This window comes from Nerophis ophidion, linkage group LG14 (assembly GCF_033978795.1).
Source record: "Nerophis ophidion isolate RoL-2023_Sa linkage group LG14, RoL_Noph_v1.0, whole genome shotgun sequence".
Taxonomy (NCBI): Eukaryota; Metazoa; Chordata; class Actinopteri; order Syngnathiformes; family Syngnathidae; genus Nerophis; species Nerophis ophidion.
In genome coordinates, this window is record NC_084624.1 from 27,827,856 (window position 1) to 27,849,786 (window position 21,931).

Sequence of the window (21,931 nt, forward strand, 5' to 3'; positions counted from 1 at the left end):
TTTATGGTACTTATGCAGATACACAAAAACAGCCCCTCGAAATCCCAAAAGAGACAAGTGGTAGAAATTTGATGCATCAGGTGCCAATAGATAAGAAAAGTTGGTTTTGCATAATAGGTCTCCTTTAACGTATATGAAAATATTTTACTACTAACAAGATAAATCACAAGATCGCATGACTGGCAGTGCAGGCAAGAAGATAAATGCATGCATAGAATGTTCCAGGGGCGATGGTGTGCATCTGCTTCTCAGATACTGATCTGTAGTTCCCTTTATAAGACATCAAGACAAAGGCAATTGAGTGAAGCTGTCAAATTTCAAGAAGATCTATAAAGACGGAGAGCAAGAAGACGTATTTCTAATCCCAAATGACTTAAAAGAGGAAGTAATCTGTGTCCTTTTGTGCCCCTCCAGCTCCGTGTGTCGCCACCGCCAGATATTATATTAGCAGCTTTGGTAATAACGCAGAAGAAGATCACCATCACTTATCTTCCTCTGTGATCAATAATAAGGGTTTTTTGGGGGGTTATTTCTTGGCAAAACAAAGAAAAAGCTGCACAATACGAGGATCGGCAGATATGCAAGTGATGCAAAACACACAAGGGGCTGGCAGGATGATTGCATACGCGGCAATATCATTATAGCGATAAGAAGCAATCACCGTGGCAACATTGTCGAGGGACAGTTGGCGTGCACATTTGGTGACAGCCTTTACAAGTGCAATTTCGTGTGATTACCTCCTATTCATGTGCACATAAAAAAAAAAAAACTTCCTCTGCCTGGCGCTGCATGAAGGACCCTCTGGTTAACCTCGATAGGTACTGCTGTTTTTTGCATGATACCATTTCCATGAGCACTTGTGGTAACGGTGTGGCTATGTATGTGTGTAGTGTGCATATGTATGTATATATTTATCATTTAAAAGTTTAGAAATGACCATTTATGCTATGGCTATACTGTAAGCATCGTATAGTCTGCAATGTTTTCTTATGAAAAGCAATACAAATTGTATGTGTAGACCGGGGGTCAACAACCCACGGCTCTCCAGCCACATGCGGCTCTTTAACGCCGCCCTAGTGGCTCTCTGTAGCATTTTTCAAAGAAGGATTGAAAATGGAAAAAGTTTGGGGGGAAATACTTTTTTTGGTTTCGTATGCTTTTTGTTTGAGGACAAACATGACACAAACCTTCCCAATTGTTAGAGAGCCCACTGTTTAATATGTTTGTGTGTATGCTTCACTGATGAGAGTATTTGATGAACATCTGGTTTGTCCTAGGGCTGGGCGATATATCGATACAGTGGGGCAAAAAAGTATTTAGTCAGCCCCCGATTGTGCAAGTTCTCCCACTTAAAATGATTACGGAGGTCTGTAGTTTTCATCATTAGTACACTTCAACTGTGAGAGACAGAATGTGGAAAAAAAATCCAGGAATTCACATTGTAGGAATTTAAAAGAATTTATTTGTGAAATACGGTGGAAAATAAGTATTTCGTCAACCATTCAAAGCTCTCACTGATGGAAGGAGGTTTGGCTCAAAATCTCACGATACATGGCCCCATTCATTCTTTCCATAACACGGATCAATAGTCATGTCCCCTTAGGAGAAAAACAGCCCCAAAGCATGATGTTTCCACCCCATGCATCACAGTAGGTGTGGTGTTCTTGGGATGCAACTCAGTATTCTTCCTCCAAACACGACAAGCTGAGTTTATACCAAAATGGATACATGGATGATACAGCAGAGGATTGGGAGAATTTCATGTGGTCAGATGAAACCAAAATAGAACTTTTTGGTATAAACTCAACTCGTCATGCTTCACCTACTGTGAAGCATGGGGGTGGAAACATCATGCTTTGGGGCTGTTTTTCTGCTAAGGGGACAGGACGATTGATCCGTGTTAAGGAAAGAATGAATAAGGCCATGTATCGTGAGATTTTGAGCCAAAACCTCCTTCCATCAGTGAGAGCTTTGAATGGTTGACCAAATACTTACTTTCCACCATAATTTACAAATTAATTATTCAAAAGTCCTACAATGTGAATTCCTGGATTTTTTTTTTACATCCTGTCTCTCACAGTTGAAGTGCACCTTTGATGAAAATTGCAGACCTCTGTCATCATTTTAAGAGGGAGAACTTGCACAATCGGTGGCTGACTAAAAACTTTTTTGCCCCACTGTATATACGATATATCACGGGTTTGTCTCTGTGCGATATAGAAAATGACTATATCGTAATATTCGAGTATACGTTTTCATACAGTTGCTTTTAGCTGCGGGCGTACACTTCAGGGTCTTCTCACTCTTGCCTGTCTTTCCTTCTCACAGACAAGCAGGCGCACATTCTTACATACGTCTCAACCTGTCACGTCATACGTCACATATGTGTCCGCCCTCACAGAGTAGAGAGGTAGCAGACTGGGCTACGTTAGCTGCTAACGTAGCCGTACGAGAGATTGAAGGTGCGGATCTGGTAACAAACGAAGGAAGACTTAATTCCCAATAAAAACAGCAGGCTTTCCATCGTCTGGCGGTGGTTCGGCTTCAAGTGGAATATGTCGAACAGACAACCGTAATATGTCAAGTGTGGGGGGGAAAAGCGTTGCTATAAAAAGTAGCATTACTGCTAATATGTAGCACCATTTGAAAAGTCACTCGCTAGAGAATGAAGAGAATTTCATAATCGTAGTAACATACCACATAGTGAAGGACGAATACTATTTGATTTCCTGTTATGCAGCTCATTTTTATTTGACACTTAAATGTTCACCACTGTGTTACATCACCTTTTCTTTTAACAACACTCAATAAACATTTGGGAACTAAGGAAACTAATTGTTGAAGCTTTTAAAGTGGAATTCTTTCCCATTCTTGTTTTATGTAGAGCTTCAGTCGTTCAACAGTCCGGGGTCTCTGCTGTCGTATTTTACGCTTCATAATGCACCACACATTTTCGATGGGAGACAGGTCTGGACTGCAGGCGGGCCAGGAAAGTACCTGAACTCTTTTTTTACGAAGCCCCGCTGTTTTAACATTTGTCTTGCTGAAATAAGCCGGTGCGTCCATGATAATGTTGCTTGGATGACAACATATGTTGCTCCAAAACCTGTATGGACCTTTCAGCATTAATGGTGCCTTCACAGATGTGTAAGTTACCCATGCCTTTGGCACTAATACACCCCCATAACATCAGAGATGCTGGCTTTTGAACTTTGCGCCTATAACAATCTGAATGGTTATTTTCCTCTTTGTTCTAGAGGACACCACGTCCTCTGTTTCCAAATATAATTTGAAATGTGGACTTGTTAGACCACAGAACACCTTTCCAATTTGCATCAGTCCATCTTAGGTGAGCTCGGGCCCAGCATAGCGGGCGGCGTTTCAGGATATTGTTGATAAATGGGTTTGGCTTTGCAAAGTAGAGTTTAAACTTGCACTTACAGCGACCAAATGTAGTTACTGACAGTGGTTTTATGAAGTGTTCCTGAGCCCATGTGGTGATATCCTTTACACACGGATGTCGGTTTTTGATGCAGTACCGCCTGAGGGATCAAAAGTCTGTAAAATCATCGCTTACGTGCAGTGATTTTTCCAGATTCTCTTAACTTTTTGATGATTTTACGGACCGTAGATGGTAAAATCCCTAAATTCCGTGCAATAGCACATTGAGAAAAGTTCTAAAACTGTTGGACAATTTGCTTCCAAATCCTTGTTTGTGAATTACTTAGCATTTCATGGAAGCTGTTTTTATACCCAATCATGGCAGCCACCTGTTCCCAATTAGTCTGCACACCTGTGGGATGTTCCACATAAGTGAATGATGAGCATCCCTCAACTTTATCAGTATTTATTGCCACCTTTCCCAACTTCTTTGTCACGTGTTGCTGGCATCAAATTCTAAAGCTAAGGATTTTTTGCAAAAAAAAAAAAAATGTTTATCAGTTTGAACATCAAATATGTTGTCTTTGTAGCATATTCAACTAAATATGGGTTGAAAATTATTTGCAAATCATTGTATTCGTTTATATTTACATCTAACACAATTTCCCAACTCATATGGAAATGGGGTTTGTAGTTGTGATTTCCCTTTCTGCATGAAAGTGTAAAAGTAGCAAATATGAATGCAGTATGAAGAAGAATGTTTTAATGTATACACATAGAATCATCATACTGCTGTGATTATATGTATCAAGTGTTCACTCAAGGCCAAGGCAAAATATCATAATATATATTGTATATATATATATTGTATATGTATATGGGCGATATTGCCTTTTTATAGTATCGCGATATTTTTAGGCCATATCGCGATACTATAAAAAGGCAATATCGCCCAGCCCTAGTTTGCCCCACTAAATTCGGCAGTTCTTGAACTCACCATAGTGTGGACTGTGACGCAATAGTTTGTTTACATCTAAAATCTTCCACTCTTGTCTTATTTTGTCCACCCAACGTTTTATACTGTGCGTGAACGCACAAAGGTGACCCGTGTTGGTGTTATTGCCTTGTGTTAGTTAATCAATGCTAACATGCTATTTAGGCTAGTTGAATGTAAATGTTGCACCATTATGCCTCGTTTGTAGGTATATTTGAGCTCATTTAATTTCCTTTACTTATGTCCTCCGTGTATTTAATTTAGTTTTGCATGTCTCATGACACATTATCTGTATGTAATATTGGCTGCATTTCAGATAGTTGTTTGTGTGCCATGTTGTTCCAGACCACAGCAAACATTACCCAGCTTGCCAAAGATTGCAATACATCTATTAAAAGAAGACAGCCTGACATTTCCTTTAACTTGGACACACACATCTATACTTTTGGCCATTGAAAGCCAGTAATTTCCAGGAGTTATCTCATCTTCTGGGTAGCCTCTGATTTACTAAAGGTTTCTAATGTTATAAAAATGTGTAGAATAAATATAACATTTCAACATTTCTGTAAAAAAAATTTACTTCAGCCTGCGACATAGTCCTTTTGATAGTAAGGTATTATAGCTAATATAGACACTTACATCATGTGTTGCCTTCATTATAAGACTTATATATGGCTTTTCATTTGTTGCGACTCCAGACAGATTAGTTTTTTGTTCTAATATGGCTCTTTCATTGTTTTGGGTTGCCGACACCTGGTGTAGACCTAACAAAAGGACAAAATATGTTATCTGTCCTACCGTATAATGGTAGTGGTCTCTTATCTGGCAGATAGTCAGCGGATCCAGGTTTAAGTCTCTAGTTGAACCTCTTTGTTTGTACTTGACATGTTCTCGTCAAGCTTGCTGGGGGTTTTTCTGAGTCCTCTGGCTTCCTTCAACAAACAAATAAGCAAGCATGAGGCACGTTAGCCTGATTGGAAGACTCTTAATTATCCACAGGTGTAAAAGTGAATGAAAAGGTCTTTGACTATTAGTGTCCAGCTTCCATCCAAGAAAAGCCAAAAAGGAACAGTTGTGTCAAACTACACAACATATTTTATTAATTGTAGTGTAAATAATCAGTGTCTTAATAACAAACTATATACACAACATGTATAATAATGGACAACATGCATATTTGAAGTCTGTTACATTATTTTTGCATCAAAATATTTTTATTTCTCATAGAATGTAACTTTTCTCATGTTTTGTTTAGGACAAGTTTCTACTTGTGTTTATTTTTGTATTGGAGATTTTTGGCAGTTACATTATTAGGAATAGGGATATCCTGATCCGATATTGATATCGGATATCTGTTCGATATCAGAAAAAACAAAACAAGTATACAGTATATCGGATTATATTATTTTGCATCATGCACAATCTCTGATATATTGTAAGTGTGTTCTGATACAAGCAGTCCTACAGAGTGTTTACTTGTGTGCAAAGATGGACAGCCAGTTAACAAAAACATGTCTTCCAATAAGCACGCAAGGTTGGTCTTTGCAGTTTAATGAATTTATAAAACGTAAAATGGTAGGCTAAAGGCTACACAACAGCTAAGCACACAACAGCACAAAAACTAGGCATACATAGCAGTGTTTTGGAAATTACTAATAAAACGTAATTTATTATAGTTACTCGTTACTTTACCAAAAAAGTAATTGAATTATTAACGTACAACATAATGGTGAGTAAGGCAACACCATTTTGGGAAGACAGATCTTCTATTTCATTGGACAAAACTCAGGATGTCCACTCTGCGACACAACAGTTTATATTGTTGTAGTTTTTTTACATTTGAAAAAATGCTGTGAAATATGAAGGGACGAATCAGAAACAAAACAAAACATTTTTCTAATAATCAATTAGAATTGTAATCGTCGATGCGTTATACCGGAGATCGTACTGTTTAGAAATCCTTATTTTTTATCCTTTTGTTTTCGAAAGAACACAGTAAATTGTAGAGCTAATTGATTTTTGTTTCATAGAAAATATTTGCAATGATGATAGTTCCGTTGCATTGGAAAACTGTATTAAACAAAGCAGCACAATTTGTCAGAACACCGGTAACCAATCAGGGGTCGGAATCCGCCCCCTGACTTTGATGGCTGAGTGTGACAGGTAGTTTGACAGTTTTGACGGATTATTGAATCATTAAATAATTATACAATTATTTAATGACACAAGGAGGTTTTGTCTCAAAATCTCACGATACATGGCCCCATTCATTCTTTCCTTAACACGGATCAATCGTCCTGTCCCCTTAGCAGAAAAACAGCCCCAAAGCATGATGTTTCCACCCCCATGCTTCACAGTAGGTGTGGTGTTCTTGGGATGTAACTCAGTATTCTTCTCCCTCCAAACACGACGAGTAGAGTTTATACCACAAAGTTATATTTTGGTTTCATCTGACCACATGACATTCTCCCAATCCTCTGCTGTATCATCCATGTATCCATTTTGGTATAAACTGAACTCGTCGTTTTTGGAGGAAGAAGAATACTGAGTTGCATCCCAAGAACACCATACCTACTGTGAAGCATTGGGGTGGAAACATCATGCTTTGGGGCTGTTTTTTCTGCAAAGGGGACAGGACGATGGATCCGTGTTAAGGAAAGAATGAATGGGGCCATGTATCCTGAGATTTTGAGCCAAAACCTCCTTCCATCAGTGAGAGCTTTGAATGGTTGACCAAATACTTATTTTCCACCATAATTTACAAATAAATTCTTTAAAATTCCAACAATGTGAATTCCTGGATTTTTTTTTTCTCATTCTGTCTCTCACAGTTGAAGTGTACCTACGATGAAAATTACAGACCTCTGTCATCATTTTAAGTGGGAGAACTTGCACAATCGGTGGCTGACTAAATACTTTCTTGCCCCACTGTGTGTGTGTATATATATATATGTATATATATATATATATATATATATATATATATATATATATATATATATATATATATATATATATATCCATCCATCCATCCATCTTCTACCGCTTATTCCCTTTGGGGTCGCGGGGGGCGCCGGTACCTATCTCAGCTACAATTGGGCGGAAGGCGGAGTACACCCTGGACAAGTCGCCACCTTATCACAGGGCCAATACAGATAGACAACATTCACACTCACATTCACACACTAGGGCCAATTTAGTGTTGCCAATCAACCTTTCCCTAGGTGCATGTCTTTGGAAGAGGGAGGAAGCCGGAGTACCCGGAGGGAACCCACGCATTCATGGGGAGGACACGCAAACTCCCCACAGAAAGATCCCGAGCCCGGGATTTTACCCCAGATTACCCAGGACCTTTGTATTGTGAGGCAGACGCACTAACTGTGAAGCCCTTACCTTTACTACTATCACTATATTTTATTTTAAGTAAAAAAAACATCACCTCGAAAGTGGACATTTTGACCCAAACCAGTATGCTAATAGTAATGCTAACTTCCCTCGGAGAACAATCCACTGTTAGGAGCTGCGATACGTTTACAGAACCTCGGTAAAGGGGAGTGTCCGATGAGATGTATTTATGGGGTGTGTAAACATAACAAAGGTAGACTATTTGATTTTTACCGGATTGATCATCAAATTCTATGGCCCGACAATATTTATTGCCAGGCCTCCTGATCTGATTTGGCATCGAACAGCTGTCCGTCCTGCACCTTTCAAAACAAGAGCGGTGTCCCCTCCCACTTACACTCTGCTGTGGCCCAGTCCGTCATGTAACGCGGGGACGCTTGACAGCTGTTTGTTGATGCGGTGCCACAGCTTATTTCCTGTCTGTCTGTTTGTTTTGATGTCAGCGTTCAGGCGAGATCACTTTGGGTGAGTCGGGGGGAGGAGGGCGCCTGGGTTTTTTTTTTCGCGTCCTGACAAAAAGAAACAGACACCACATAGGAGCTGGTCTTTTCTTCTTAATGTCAGCCACATTGAAGATGACCGCCAGGGTTTTATTTCCTTGAATGTTATAAAACTGGCTGCAGGCTGGTCACAATGAATAAACCAGATGTTAACCGAAACCCATTTATTTCCATGTATACACTAGGCTTGTGCGAAATAGACCACATACAATAACTCAATCAACTTTAAATACTATCGTCATGCATGTTGGTGACATGTAACTAGCGAGCCAGTGGCTATACTCTAATCCTCGCCTCCATGGCATCAAATTAACTCTTTCTTACTGAATACAAAACCCAAAACCAGTGAAGTTGGCACGTTAAGTAAATCATACATAAAACAGAATACAATGATTAGCAAACCTATATTCAATTCAATGCACTGCAAAGACAAGATATTTAATAGTCGAACTGGAAAGCGTATTTTTTTTTGCAAATATTAACTCATTTGGAATTTGATGCCTGCAGCATGTTTCAAAAAAGCTGGCACAAGTGGCAAAAAAAATGAAAATGTTGAGGGATGCTTGTCAAACACTTATTTGGAACATCCCACAGGTGAACATGCAAATTGGGTATTAAAGCAGCTTCCATAAAATGTTTAGTCATTCACAAACAAGGATGGGGCGAGGGTCACCACTTTGTGAACGAATGCGTGATCAAATTGGCCAACAGTTTAAGAATACATTTCTCAACTGGGTATTGCAAGGAATTTAAGAATTGTAGCTGAGATAGGCGCCAGGGCCCCCCGCGACCCCAAAAGGGTATAAGCGGTAGAAAATGGATGGATGGACCATCTACAATCCATAATATCATCAAATGGTTCAGAGAATCTGGAGAAATCACTGCATGTAAGCAATGATATTACGGACTTTTGATCCCTCAGAGGGTACTGCATCAAAGAGCGACATCAGTGTGTAAAGGATATCACCACAAGGGCTCAAGAACACTTCAAAAAACCACTGTCAGTAACTACAGTTTTTCGCTACATCTGTATGTGCAATTTAAAAGTCTACTATTCAAAAAACGCTGTATGAATATACTTCACAATATAGGATCCTGTAACTACTTGGTATTGGATTGATACCCAAATTTGTAGTAACAGCCAAAACGTATGTAAAGTATCAAACAACAGAAAAAGAAGTGATCATTACATTTTAACAGAAGTGTAGATAGAACATGTTGAAACAGAAAATAAGCAGATATTAACAGTAAGAGTGGATTAATAATCAATTTATACAGCTTGTCCTTTATAATTTTGACAATACAATAGAATGGGAAATGACACAATATGTTACTGCAGCTAAATTAGGAGCCTTTGTTTGTTTACTTACTACTAAGTTGTCTAGTATGCCAATTCTATTCTATGTTGACCTATTATCTAAAGCCCAAATTGTTCTTTGATTGCTATTAGAAATGTATGTTTAATGTAGATGTTCTGTTAAAATAAATCCAATGATGATTTTTTTTGTAGGCCGCTTTTATTTTGAAAAGTATAAAAAGTATTGAAATACATTTTGGTACTGCTACCAAAATACTGGTATTGGACATAAGAGCCAAGAGTTGTTTTTGCTTTTGCATAGTCATTTTGCTTTATTGACTTTATTATATAGTATGTAATAAAAGGAAATAAGATCATTCAATTGTTAATACCGTATTTTCCGAACTATAGGGCGCACTTAAAATCATTTTTTTTCTCCTCAAAATCAACCATGTGCCTTATAACCCGGCACGCCTAATGTAAGGAATACGTTTGTTTGAGCTTACCCACCCCAAAGCTATTTTATTCAGTACATGGTGTAATGATAAGTGTGACCATTAGATAGCAGTCAAGCATAAGAGATATGCTGGGTCTCAAGTAAACAACACCAACATTTTATATGTTCCATTGAAAATATAGAATATTACACACGGCTCTCAAAAATCTATTTAAATGTTTTAGTATGACTTTGGTAAGCTATGAAGCCGCACCGCTTGATGGATTGTACTGTGCTTTAACATCCGAGTATTATTATGGTGTGTGTATAAGGTAAGACATATTATCTGGCGTTTTGTTTCGCAATATTATACAAAAGCAATTTTTTTTACTTTCTTCTACCTGCTGATCTGTATTTGGGATGTGCATAAGTCCTGAAAACTTGCACATCCGCGTCTGTAGTCCGTGCGGACACCGTAGTTGATAAGCATTTTCTTTTTCTCCATCTTCCTGTTATAGGACATTCTTCCTCCGCTGTTGCCATTTGTTACATAAAGTAATGTAAAGTTCTTACTTACAGTATATCCATCAGTAAACTCACAATGAAAGCACTGAAACATACCGGTGTATTGAGTTTACATAATTCACCCAAGGAACTTTAGTTATTAGAGAGTTCCGGTTGGACGTTTTTTCACGGGACACATTTACAGCGTTGTTGTTTCCAGATGAGAAGATGCTGCTCTGTTATTGATTTAAGTAAAGTCTGAATGTCATTAAAACAGTTAGCTCCATCTTTTGACATTTCTTCCACTCACGTCCTTGCACGCTACACTGATACAACAAAGATGACGGGGAAAAGACACTGTGGAAGGTGAGCCACGTAAATAAGACCGCCCACAAAACGGCGCATCCTGAAGCAACTTGAAGATGGTCTGTAAAACAATCTATGCAACATCTTGACCAAAGAACCACCATCAAATAATATGTAGACCACAAGGGAAAAAAATAAATAATAATAATATGGCCCCATTAATGCGCCTTTAATAGACCTTATTAGACCCGTCCATCGAATGTGCGCCTTACAATCCAGAAAATACAGTACTTGGTATTGGATCGATATCCAAATTTGTAGTATCACATAAAAATAATGTAAAGAAGCAAGTAATATAATTTTGGTAAGTTTGGGGTCTTAAAGGTTTTTATTTTTACTCACCTGTTTTAGTCTGTCCAATAATTCCCGTTCAATTTGAGAATTGACAACATCAATTTGGTCCCGCTGAACGCATTGTCTTATCATATAAAAAAACCCAGTAAGACTCACGTTTGTCTGTTTATGAATATTACTATGACTATTATGCTGAGTGAAGGCGTATTGCCACTTTGCCAAATGACACAATCATCAATCTTAGTTATGAATAAGTCTTCTGTGTTATGTGTTGACAACCTGATTTCCTGAACAGTACCATATGAATTACTCCCCATATTGACAGGCCACGACATTAAAAAAAAAAAAAAAATAGTGGGGGGAAATGAATCTGTTATAAATTCCTTACAGCTTCTTGACGAAGCACTCGGTAGAATTAAAAGGAACGTCCCCTGTCATCGCCAATAAGCACTGCCAGTCCATCTTACACGTCGGGCACGCAGCACATCAATCATTTTGACTGACGTCCTCAGCATTTAGAAGAATATTCAATGCGTGGAAAAGGTTGGAATTTTAAAGGCATTGTTGTTGCCTGCCTCTCTAATGTCATGTTGTTTTGCATATGTCACCTGCAGAGGGGAAAATTGCATTGAGTGACAACAACTTTAAGTAGTTTGTTTGATGTGCCTGTCTACAATCTGCATGCAACAAATAACCTTTACGTAATACGTCTATTTTATATACCATTTTGAAGTAGAGTGATTTCATAGTAAAAAAAAAAAAAAAATTCACATTGTCATTATTGGGTATTGTGTGGAATTTTGAGGATAACAATGGATTTATTCCATTTTGGAATAAAGCTGCAACATAACAAAAACATGGAAAAAGTGACTACTTTCTGGATAGTGTACTGTCCGTCAGTGCGATGAGTGAAGAGACTCCGACTTGTGTGCTCGCTAGCATATTTTACTCCAAACTACAAAACCCAAAACCAGTGAAGTTGGCACGTTGTGTAAATTCTAAATAAAAACAGAATACAATGATTTGAAATGCCTTTTCAACATATTTCAATTGAATATACTGCAAAGACAATATACTTAATGTCAAACTGGTAAACTTTTGTTATTTTTTGTAAAAAGTAGCTCATTTGGAATTTGATGCCTGGCACAAGTGGCAAAAAAAGATTGAGGAAAGTTGATGAATGCTCATTCAAAAACTTATCTGGAAAATCCACAGGTAAACAGGCTCACTGGGTACAGTGGGTGCCATGATTAGGTATTAAAGCAGCTTCCATGAAATGCTCAGTCATTCACCAACAAGGATGGGGCGAGGGTCTCCACTTTGTGAACAAATACATAGGAAAATTGTCCAACAGTTTATGAATGACACTTCTCAACGAGCTATTGCAAGCAATTTAGAGATTTCACCTTCTACGGTGCGTAATATCATCAAAAGTTTAAGAGAATCTGGAGAAATCACTGCACATAAGCGATGATATTACGGACCTTCGATCGCTCAGGTGGTACCGCATCAAAAACCGACATCAGTGTGTAAAGGAAATCACCACATGGGCTCAGGAACAGTTCTGAAAACCACTGTCAGTAATTACAGTTTGTTGCTACATCTATAAGTGCAAGTTAAAACTTTACTATGCAAAGCCCAATCCGCTTATCACCAAAACCAAGAAACGCTGCCGGCTTTGGTGGGCCTGAGCTCATCTAAGATGGACTGATGCAAAGTGGAATAGTGTTCTGTGGTCTGACGAGCCCACATTTCAAATTGTTTTTGTAAACTGTGGACCTCGTGACCTCCAGAACCAAGAGGAAAAAAAAAACATCCGGACTGTTATAGGCGCAAAGTTCAAAAGCCAGCATCTGTGATGGTATGGGCGTGTATTAGTGTCTAAGGCATGTGTAACTTACACATCTGTGAAGGCATCATTAATGCTGAAAGGTACGGACAGGTTTTGGAGCAACATATGTTGTCGTCCCTGCTTATTTCAGCAAGACAATGCCAAGCCATGTGTTACAACAGCATGGCTTCATAGTAAAAGAGTGCGGGTACTAGTCTGGCCTGCCTGTAGTCCAGACGGGTTTCCCATTGAAAATGTGTGGCGCATTATGAAGTGTAAAATACCACGAAGGCGACCCCGGACTGTTGAACAACTTAAGCTGTACATCAAGCAAAAATGGGAAATAGTTCCACCTGAGAAGCTTCAAAAATGTGTCTCCACAGTTCCCAAATGTTTACCAAGCGTTGTTAAAAGGAAAGGCCAAGCAACACAGTGGTAAAAATGCACCTGCAAACTTTTTTGCAATGTGTTGCTGCCAATAAATTCTAAGTTAATCATTATTTGCAAAAATAAATAAAGTTTCTTAGTTCGAACATTAAATATCTTGTCTTTGCAGTCCATTCAATTGAATATAAGTTGAAAAGGATTTGCAAATTATTGTATTCTGTTTTTATTTACCATTTACACAACATGACAACTTCACTGGTCTGGGTTTTGCACATGATAAAAGGCAATATGATGGATTGGTTGTTATGCTGCAGAGCAAGTGTACCTAATGAAGTGTTCTCAGCATTATTAGGGGCTTTATATGCAAAATTTACAATCAGGCGTGTATCCTCTCCCTGACTTCTCCATCCGCTACACTTTGAAAATGTGCATTTCCCAGCGCGCGGGAGAAAAGGACAAAGACGATAAAACACACACCTTAAAGATCATTATCACCCTTGATCACCCCCTGGGAGGTGAGGGGAGCAGTGGGCAGCAGCGGTGCCGCGCCGGGGAATCATTTTTGGTGATTTAACCCCCAATTCCAACCCTTACTGCTGAGTGCCAAGCAGAGAGGTGATGGGTCCCATTTTTATAGTCTTTGGTATGACTCAGCCGGGATTTAAACTTACGACCTACCGATCTCAGGGCGGACACTCTACCCACTAGGCCACTGAGTTGGACAGCTTGTAATTCACATTTTTCCTAATGCGAATACCAAGCTACTGAGCAAAAATGGTTGATGATGATTACGCCTTGATAAATAATGTCACAATCGGAGCATAAATATTTTTGTTCTAAATCAGTAAATATTGTAATCAAGCAGCCCAATAGACAACTTCAAATATGAGCATAAAATATCAAATCAGTTACACAAGTAACATTTTAGTCTCTCCACAATCATGCTGTCATCGCATGTCCTTTTTCTGTCAAAAAGCCTTGCAGTCACTTCACATGTGGCCACGTGGGTTGAAAGTGTGGCGTGTATATGCTGCCACGCTAAATACTTTCATCTGTGAATGAGATTGTTTAAGTGCGTTTCATGTCCACTTAAATAAACAAGACTTCACGCTCAAACAAGCTGGTTATGTATGCTAATGGTGCAGGACGCATAAGAAAAACAAGAACCAGGAGAGGTGACTGAAATAATGCAGTACGTGCATTACTATTATTATTATTGATATCATCATGTAGTTGTTGCAGATGAGAGCAGATTAGTGAAATGTAAACATGCAGAGCTCGATCGTTGCCTTTGGCATGCGTGACGAGCAAAGAGCAGCATGATGCACATATTGATTTGTCTGTGAACTGCACACTCAGAGGGAGTATTCAAACAAAAGTTAAAGAAAAATGTGATGGATTATCTTTTCTATATTATTATTTTGTGTATTACTATTATTAGTATGGTCAAATTCCACCATATGTCCAGTGTCACCCACCACTGCTTCTAAGAGTGTAAGCGCGTGACATTAACGAATGTGCAGTTACAATACCATAATTGCAATGTGGTTGGCGGACAAACACAAACTGGACTTTATGAGCATAACTGAAATCACATTTAATGGGACAATGGCGAAAAATGCTCTTTAGGGTTTGCATGGATTGCGGAGAGCCATTATAGACGAAGAGACTTCACTACTGTCCTTCACTCCATCAATTGTGTGCGAAGGTCACATATTTAACTTTTTACGGCATTCCTTCCATTACTTCCCCGGCAAGCTTTCAGTCTCTCAGTACATTGTGTACATTTTATTTATCTCTTATACAGTATTTTAAGGTGAAATATGCAACGTGGTAAAACTAACTTTTGTAAAAATTAAGACAGTTACCGTAATGTCCGGACTATAGGGCTTAAAATCCTTTTTTTTCCCTCAAAACTCGACAGTGCGCCTTATAACCCAGTGCACCTAATGTACGGAATAATTCTGGTTTTGCTTACCGACCTCAAAGCAATTTTATTTGGTACATGCTGAAATTATAAGTGTGACCAGCAGATGTGGCGGTTACACATAAGAGATACGTGTAGACTGCAATACGATGGTAGTATGACTCATGTTGACAAGACCAAAATTTGATATGATCCGTTGAAAATATAAAACATTACACACGGCACATAAAAATCAGATTGCAGCCAAATTCAACCGCACCGCTTGATGAATTGTCGGCACATTAAACATACAAGTATTATTATGGTGTGTGTATAAGGTAAGACATATTATCTGGTGTTTTGTTTCAAAATCTCATGCAAAAACCAACCATTCTTACCTTGTGTTACCAGATCTGTACTTGGGATCTGCATAAATCCTGAAAAATTGTGCACGTCCACCTTTGCAGTCCGTGCCGTTGTTGGTAAGCTTCTTCTTTTTCTCTATCTTCTTGTTATGAGACATTAATCCTCCGCTGTTGCCATTTCTATATAAACTAGTGAAAAGTTCTTATTTATATCTGTCAGTAAACTCGCCATGAAAGCGCTAAAACATACCTGTGTAGTGAGTTTACATTATTCACCCAAGGAACTTTAGTTATTAGAGAGTTCCGGTCGGAAGATTTTTCACAGGACACATTTCCGGTGTTGTTTTTGGATGAGGAGATGCTGCTCCGTTATCAGTAGTATTTTAACTTTAACTTTGACTTTATTGATTGAAGTAAAGTCTGAATGTCATTAAAACAGTTAGCTCCATCTTTTGACAATTCTTCCATTCCCGTCCTTGCACGTTACACCGCTACAACAAAGATGGCGGGGAGAAGACACTGCCGAAGGTGAGCGACATAAAATAAGACTGCCCACAAAATGGCGCATCCTGAAGAGACTGTCAGAAAGTGACTTGAAGATGATCTGTAAAACATAATCTATGCAACATTTTGACCACAGAACCACCATCACATGTTATGTAGACCACAAAGAAGTGTTTTACATTTATAAGAAAATAATAATGACTAATTAATGCGCCCTATAATATGGTGCGCCGCCTTATGGTCCGAAAAATACGAAAGAAATATTTGTTCCAGGGTCAAGCTTTGTCAACCATAAACCCTTACTGTAAGTGTGAATGGAATTTTTCCAATGTTTTAAAATGTGACATTGTCTCACTTTTTCACATTCTTAATTGTTGTACAAGTGTTAAAATAAGAGAATATGTGACGATCTGTCACATTCAGAGCTTGTGATGCTTCCTGAGTTTGTGTTTATTTCCTGTCAGCACTATTATTTTGGTTCCACTTCCTGCATGTTCCCTCACCTGTCCCTGATTGGCAGCTTGGCACACCTGGTTTTAGTTGCCAATAAGGCTGCTATTTATGCCTGCCTTGCCCTCCAGTCAGGGCTCAATGATTTTTTCCTTGGTGAAATGTTTTGTTCATGACATGTGTTGCTGTTTGCTTCACTGCACATCCTGTGTTTATAATTAAAGGACACTTTATAAGAAAATAAAGCAACAAACATTTTTTTTAAAAGTTAAAACCATGTTTAATTGTTTTTTTTAATTGCTTTATTTATTTATTTTATTGCTTTATTTTGTTACGATACTGTATTGAGCCTTTGATTTATTTTGGACAATTTTCCATTTTGTCTATTATTTGTGCACTTTCATTTTTGAAGTTGTTTTTTATTCATTATGTCAATTGATTGACCACAGCTGTGACTATTTAAGTGCAGCACTCCCCGTTGAAAATTGCACACGGATGAAGACATTCTCGAAACCGGTCTGTTTTTGGTAGCGCCTGCAGTGTTTGTATTAAAATTATTAGAAGGACACGAGTGTTGCTGGCCTTGCTTTGTCTTCAAGTCACAACTACCGCAGCCATGCCAGCCCGTGACATATTCACTGTAAAAACAACAAGACACTAATGTTAACTTTGGTTGAAAAGCTACGCCATGCGATGTTGACAGGGGGGCCGATATTTACCTTTTTTTTTTACTGCTTGTTACTGCAGCTGCATTCCACACAAAAAGTCTGTACGTGAATTCATGCAACCAAAAAATCCACGAGGGTGCATGTCTCACCAGGACATAGGCGAGCTGACACAAACGAGTTGTCTATGCACAGTTTGAAGCCACTTCTAAGATACTAATCCTTACCACCACGGAAGAAAATAAACTAAGGTTATTCCAAGTAGCATTATCACTGGAGGCATAGCGAGAAAGGAATGGTTGAACACGCTACACATGTTCTAGGGTTGATAACGATAAAGTGATGCGACTGGATACCTGGTTCGAGAATTGGCTGGTTCGGCTAGGCCGGTTACAACCGGTTCAGCTGTTAGTAAATAATTCTTTAAAACAAAACAAAAGTCACGGCTTCCCGCCAAATAATAAGGTTATTATTTGGTAACGTCAACAACCCGGACTGTCTCCCTGCTGTGCCATCTGTCAATTTTGTAACATCCCAAGTCATGGCGGCTCAGACGGATTCCTAGTTTGTCTTTATTTGACAAAATGCAACGTTCTCGTACAACTGGCTCAATCTCCGTGTCACGCTCTCTTTTCCGGCAAAATTCAAAACCAGGAGGCCCCGCCCCCAAGCCAAGCCATTGGTTAGAACCCGTAGGCGTCTATGACGACACTGACTTGACTTGACTCATGGAAAATAAATATGTTTGACACGTGTTAGCCTTGGCAGCACGGTGGAAGAGGGGTTAGTGCATGTGCCTCACAATACGAAGGTCCTGAGTTGTCCTGGGTTCAATCCCAGGCTCGGGATCTTTCTGTGTGGAGTTTGCATGTTCTCCCCGTGAATGCGTGGGTTCCCTCCGGGTACTCCGGCTTCCTCCCACTTCCAAAGACATGCACCTGGGGATAGAATGATTGGCAACACTAAATTGACCCTAGTGTGTGAATGTGAGTGTGAATGTTGTCTGTCTTGTGTTAGCCCTGTGATGAGGTGGCAACTTTTCCAGGGTGTAAGCCGCCTTCCGCCTGAATGCAGCTGAGATAGGCTCCAGCGACCCCCCGCAGCCCTGAATGGCAGAAGCGGTAGACAATGGATGGATGGATGGATGGGTTAGCCTTTTTACTTTATTCTAACATCTTTGGGGATGTATTGTGTTTTAAAAACAAGAAAATACTGGAAGCATGTCACATTTATAAAATGTGCTGCTTTATATTTGAAGATAAATACTTCTAAGGCTGTTCTCATTCAGAAAGCTTTAAGGACAAAACCAAAATGATTTACAAAACTCAAAACCAGTGAAGTTGGCACGTTGTGTAAATGGTAAATAAAAACAGAATACAATGACTTGCAAATCCTTTTAAACTTATATTCAATTGAATAGACTGCAAATACAAAATACATAACGTTCGAAACTGTTATTTTGTGCAAATATTAGCTCATTTGGAATTTGATTCCTGCAACATGTTTCAAAAAAGCTGACACCAGTGGCAAAAAAGACTTGAGAAAGTTGAAGAATGCTCATCAAACACTTATTTGGAACATCCCACAGGTGAACAGGCTAATTGGGAACAGGTGGGTGCCACGATTGGGTATAAAATCAGCTTCCATGAAATGCTCAGTCATTCACCAACAAGGATTGGGCGAGGGTCACCACTTTGTGAACAAATGCGTGATTAAATTGTCCAACAGTTTAAAAGAGCTATTGCAAGGAATTTAGGGATTTCACCATCTACGGTCCGTGATATCATCAAAAGGTTCAACTTTTTTTGCAATGTGTTGCTGTCATTAAACTCTCATTACCCCCTGGCAAGTCCTCTTACTCCCCCCTGTAATGAACCGGGTCCAATGTTTGTTTGACAATATTCCCGGCCCCACTCCGAGTGGGTCCTAAGCTCCAGCCTGCGACGGAGATCGGTTAACCACTTTGGAGAGGGGGATTCAAGTCCATGCTTCAGGTTCAGCAGACGAACACAGGTTCAACCTTGGAGAATTGCATAATGATCTTTCATGGCCCGGCTCCCGGGAATGAGCCGGCACCGACGCTCCTAAGTTGTGTTCCCTTAAGGTCCGGCTCTCATGAGTGAGCCGGCACCGAAGCGAGAAAGTAAACCCACCACATTTCACTGTTGCTGGAGACCCTCCAGGTTATGCCACTACCAATTTGTAGTGTGAATTGCTTAAAAATAATAAAGATTATTTTCACAGAGGTTAAGGACATGGTCAAGCCCTCCCTCTGTGTGGCTTCCCCTTTTTTATAAGCCAGGCAGTAGTTAAGACTTATAGCTAGGGTTTCACCTGTCCGTCACTCCCAACAGGCGTAACCTGAGTCCACTTGTCAGTAGCCAGGCTCACACTCGTCAGGGTCCCGTGACAGGAATCCCCTAGGTTGCTGTGTGCGCGTCGCAGGAGAGTTCCCCGGTCCGCCTCCCACCGTATGTGTAACGCGGGTCTGCTGATTGCAGTCGCGCCCGCTCATACTAAAGGCTCGTAACCAGGCCCTGCCTCTGCAGTGGGCACACGCCGGTTTTGCCTACTCGTCACCCTCTCACGCGTAACACGGGTCTGCCTATTGGCAGTCGTGCGCGCACATGTTCGGGTCCGTAATAGGCATCACCATGTTCGCTGTGAGCACTTCGCAAGCGAGGCTTACCAGTCCGACATCCACCGTATGCGTATCGCAGATCCACTAGGATGGTTGCGCCCGCGCCTACTATGGACTCGTAACAGGGGTCGCCCCACATGCAGTGGGCTCACGCCGGGATTACCTGTCCGCCTCCCAACACGCGTACACGCGAGCCCATTGCTGTGCCCAACATGCACCCGCCAGGGCTCGTAACAGGGTTTCCCAGGTTCCTTGGATAGCTTTGTAACGTGCGTTAAATTCACTGCCCATTAAGGGTAGTGGTATTTCACTTGCGACGCCCTGGGGCCGGAGCCCAACACGGGGCCTCCCACTTATTCTACACCCCTCATGTCTCTTCACAGTTGCAGACTAGAGTCAAGCTCAACAGGGTCTTCTTTCCCCGCTGATTCTGCCAAGCCCGTTCCCTTGGCTGTGGTTTCGCTAGATAGTGGGTAGGGACAGTGCGAATCTCATTCATCCATTCATGCGCGTCACTAATTAGATGACGAGGCATTTGGCTACCTTAAGAGAGTCATAGTTACTCCCGCCGTTTACCCGCGCTTCAATGAATTTCTTCACTTTGACATTCAGAGCACTGGGCAGAAATCACATCGAGTCAACACCCGTCGCGGGCCATCGCGATGCTTTGTTTTAATTAAACAGTCGGATTCCCCTGGTCCGCACCAGTTCTAAGTCAGCTGCTAGGCGCCAGCCGAGGCCACCCGGCGGGACGCCTCGCCGGGGTCCGGGGCCCCATGGCCCGAGAGGGCCCCACCGGGAGCCGTAGCTGAGGTGATCCGCGAGAAGGGCCCAACGCACGTCCAGGGTCACCACCGCACCCGCCGCACAGACACCCCACCTCGCCCGCCTTCCCCGCGGCCGGCGACACGCGCCCGGCACCGGCGGTACGGCCCCCCCCTTCAAAAAAATAAGTTTCTTAGTACAAACATTAAAAATCTTGTCTTGGCAGTATTTTCAATTAAATATAAGTTGAAAAGGATTGGCAAATAATGTATTTTGTTGTTATTTACGAATTAAACAACGTGCCAACTTCACTGGTTTTGGGTTTTGTAAATGAGAGCCAATGGTAGTAAATTTATTGTGCACGAGCCATTTTGTTTGAAAAATTGTATGTGGCATTTAATACCACAAATTTAGATCATCATCTGATTTACAACAATACGGTACTAGCAAATTATACATTTAGTAAGATAAAAACTTCATATAAATGTGTTATTGTATTTACTTCTGAGCATTTTTCATCATCAATCAATGTTTATTTATATAGCCCTAAATCACAAATGTATCAAAGGACTACGACTACAACATCCTCGGAAGAACCCACATCATCAGCTGTGTTCCTGTCTCTCATAATGATGTTGAATGATAGGCAAAATTTCAAAATAAGTGCAGTTGCACTTTAAAACCCAACAACGTCAATGTTATTCTCAAAGTTAAGCAGTTAAATTCTGTGCAGCACTGTAGTTTTCCTAGACTACCTAATTAACCATGTTTTCAACCATGTGATGAGTTAAAGTACAGTAATTGGGCCAGCTCATTGTAAAGTAGTCGGTGTCGCCTAAATGAGACACATTGTGACATCAAGTTCAGCCTAATTAATGGCTTGGCGACACTGTACAGTACCATAGGCCACGTCATGATCAATTTCCAAAAGTTCAGGGTTGGCTGTGGAGCGATGGTAGTAGAGTTTTGTTCTGTACATTCTCCATATTAAGTTAAAGTTGAAGTACCAACGATTGTCACTGAGTTATTGTGCAGAAATATGGGGAAATAACTACAAAAGTACACTTCATTCATTAACCGTGTTAAAAAAAAGATCAGTGAGAATAATACATAAGGTTGGATATAGAGAACATACAAACCCTTTGTTCATTGAATCGAAAATACTGATATTCTAATACATTGTGAATTTTTAAACAGCCAAAATTATGCACAAAGCAAACTATAACCTGCTACCCAAGAA

At 40.1% G+C, this 21,931-nt stretch overlaps 1 long non-coding RNA gene across 1 annotated transcript in view; it reads right to left on the reverse strand.

Annotated features, from left to right (window-relative positions):
* Positions 1-4,965: 4,965 nt before the first annotated feature.
* LOC133568401 (uncharacterized) overlaps positions 4,966-21,931 on the reverse strand; it is a 50,128-nt gene continuing 33,162 nt past the window's right edge. Inside the window, exon 4 of the long non-coding RNA XR_009809597.1 lies at positions 4,966-5,307. This is a non-coding gene — a long non-coding RNA (uncharacterized LOC133568401). The remainder of the gene's footprint in view (positions 5,308-21,931) is intronic.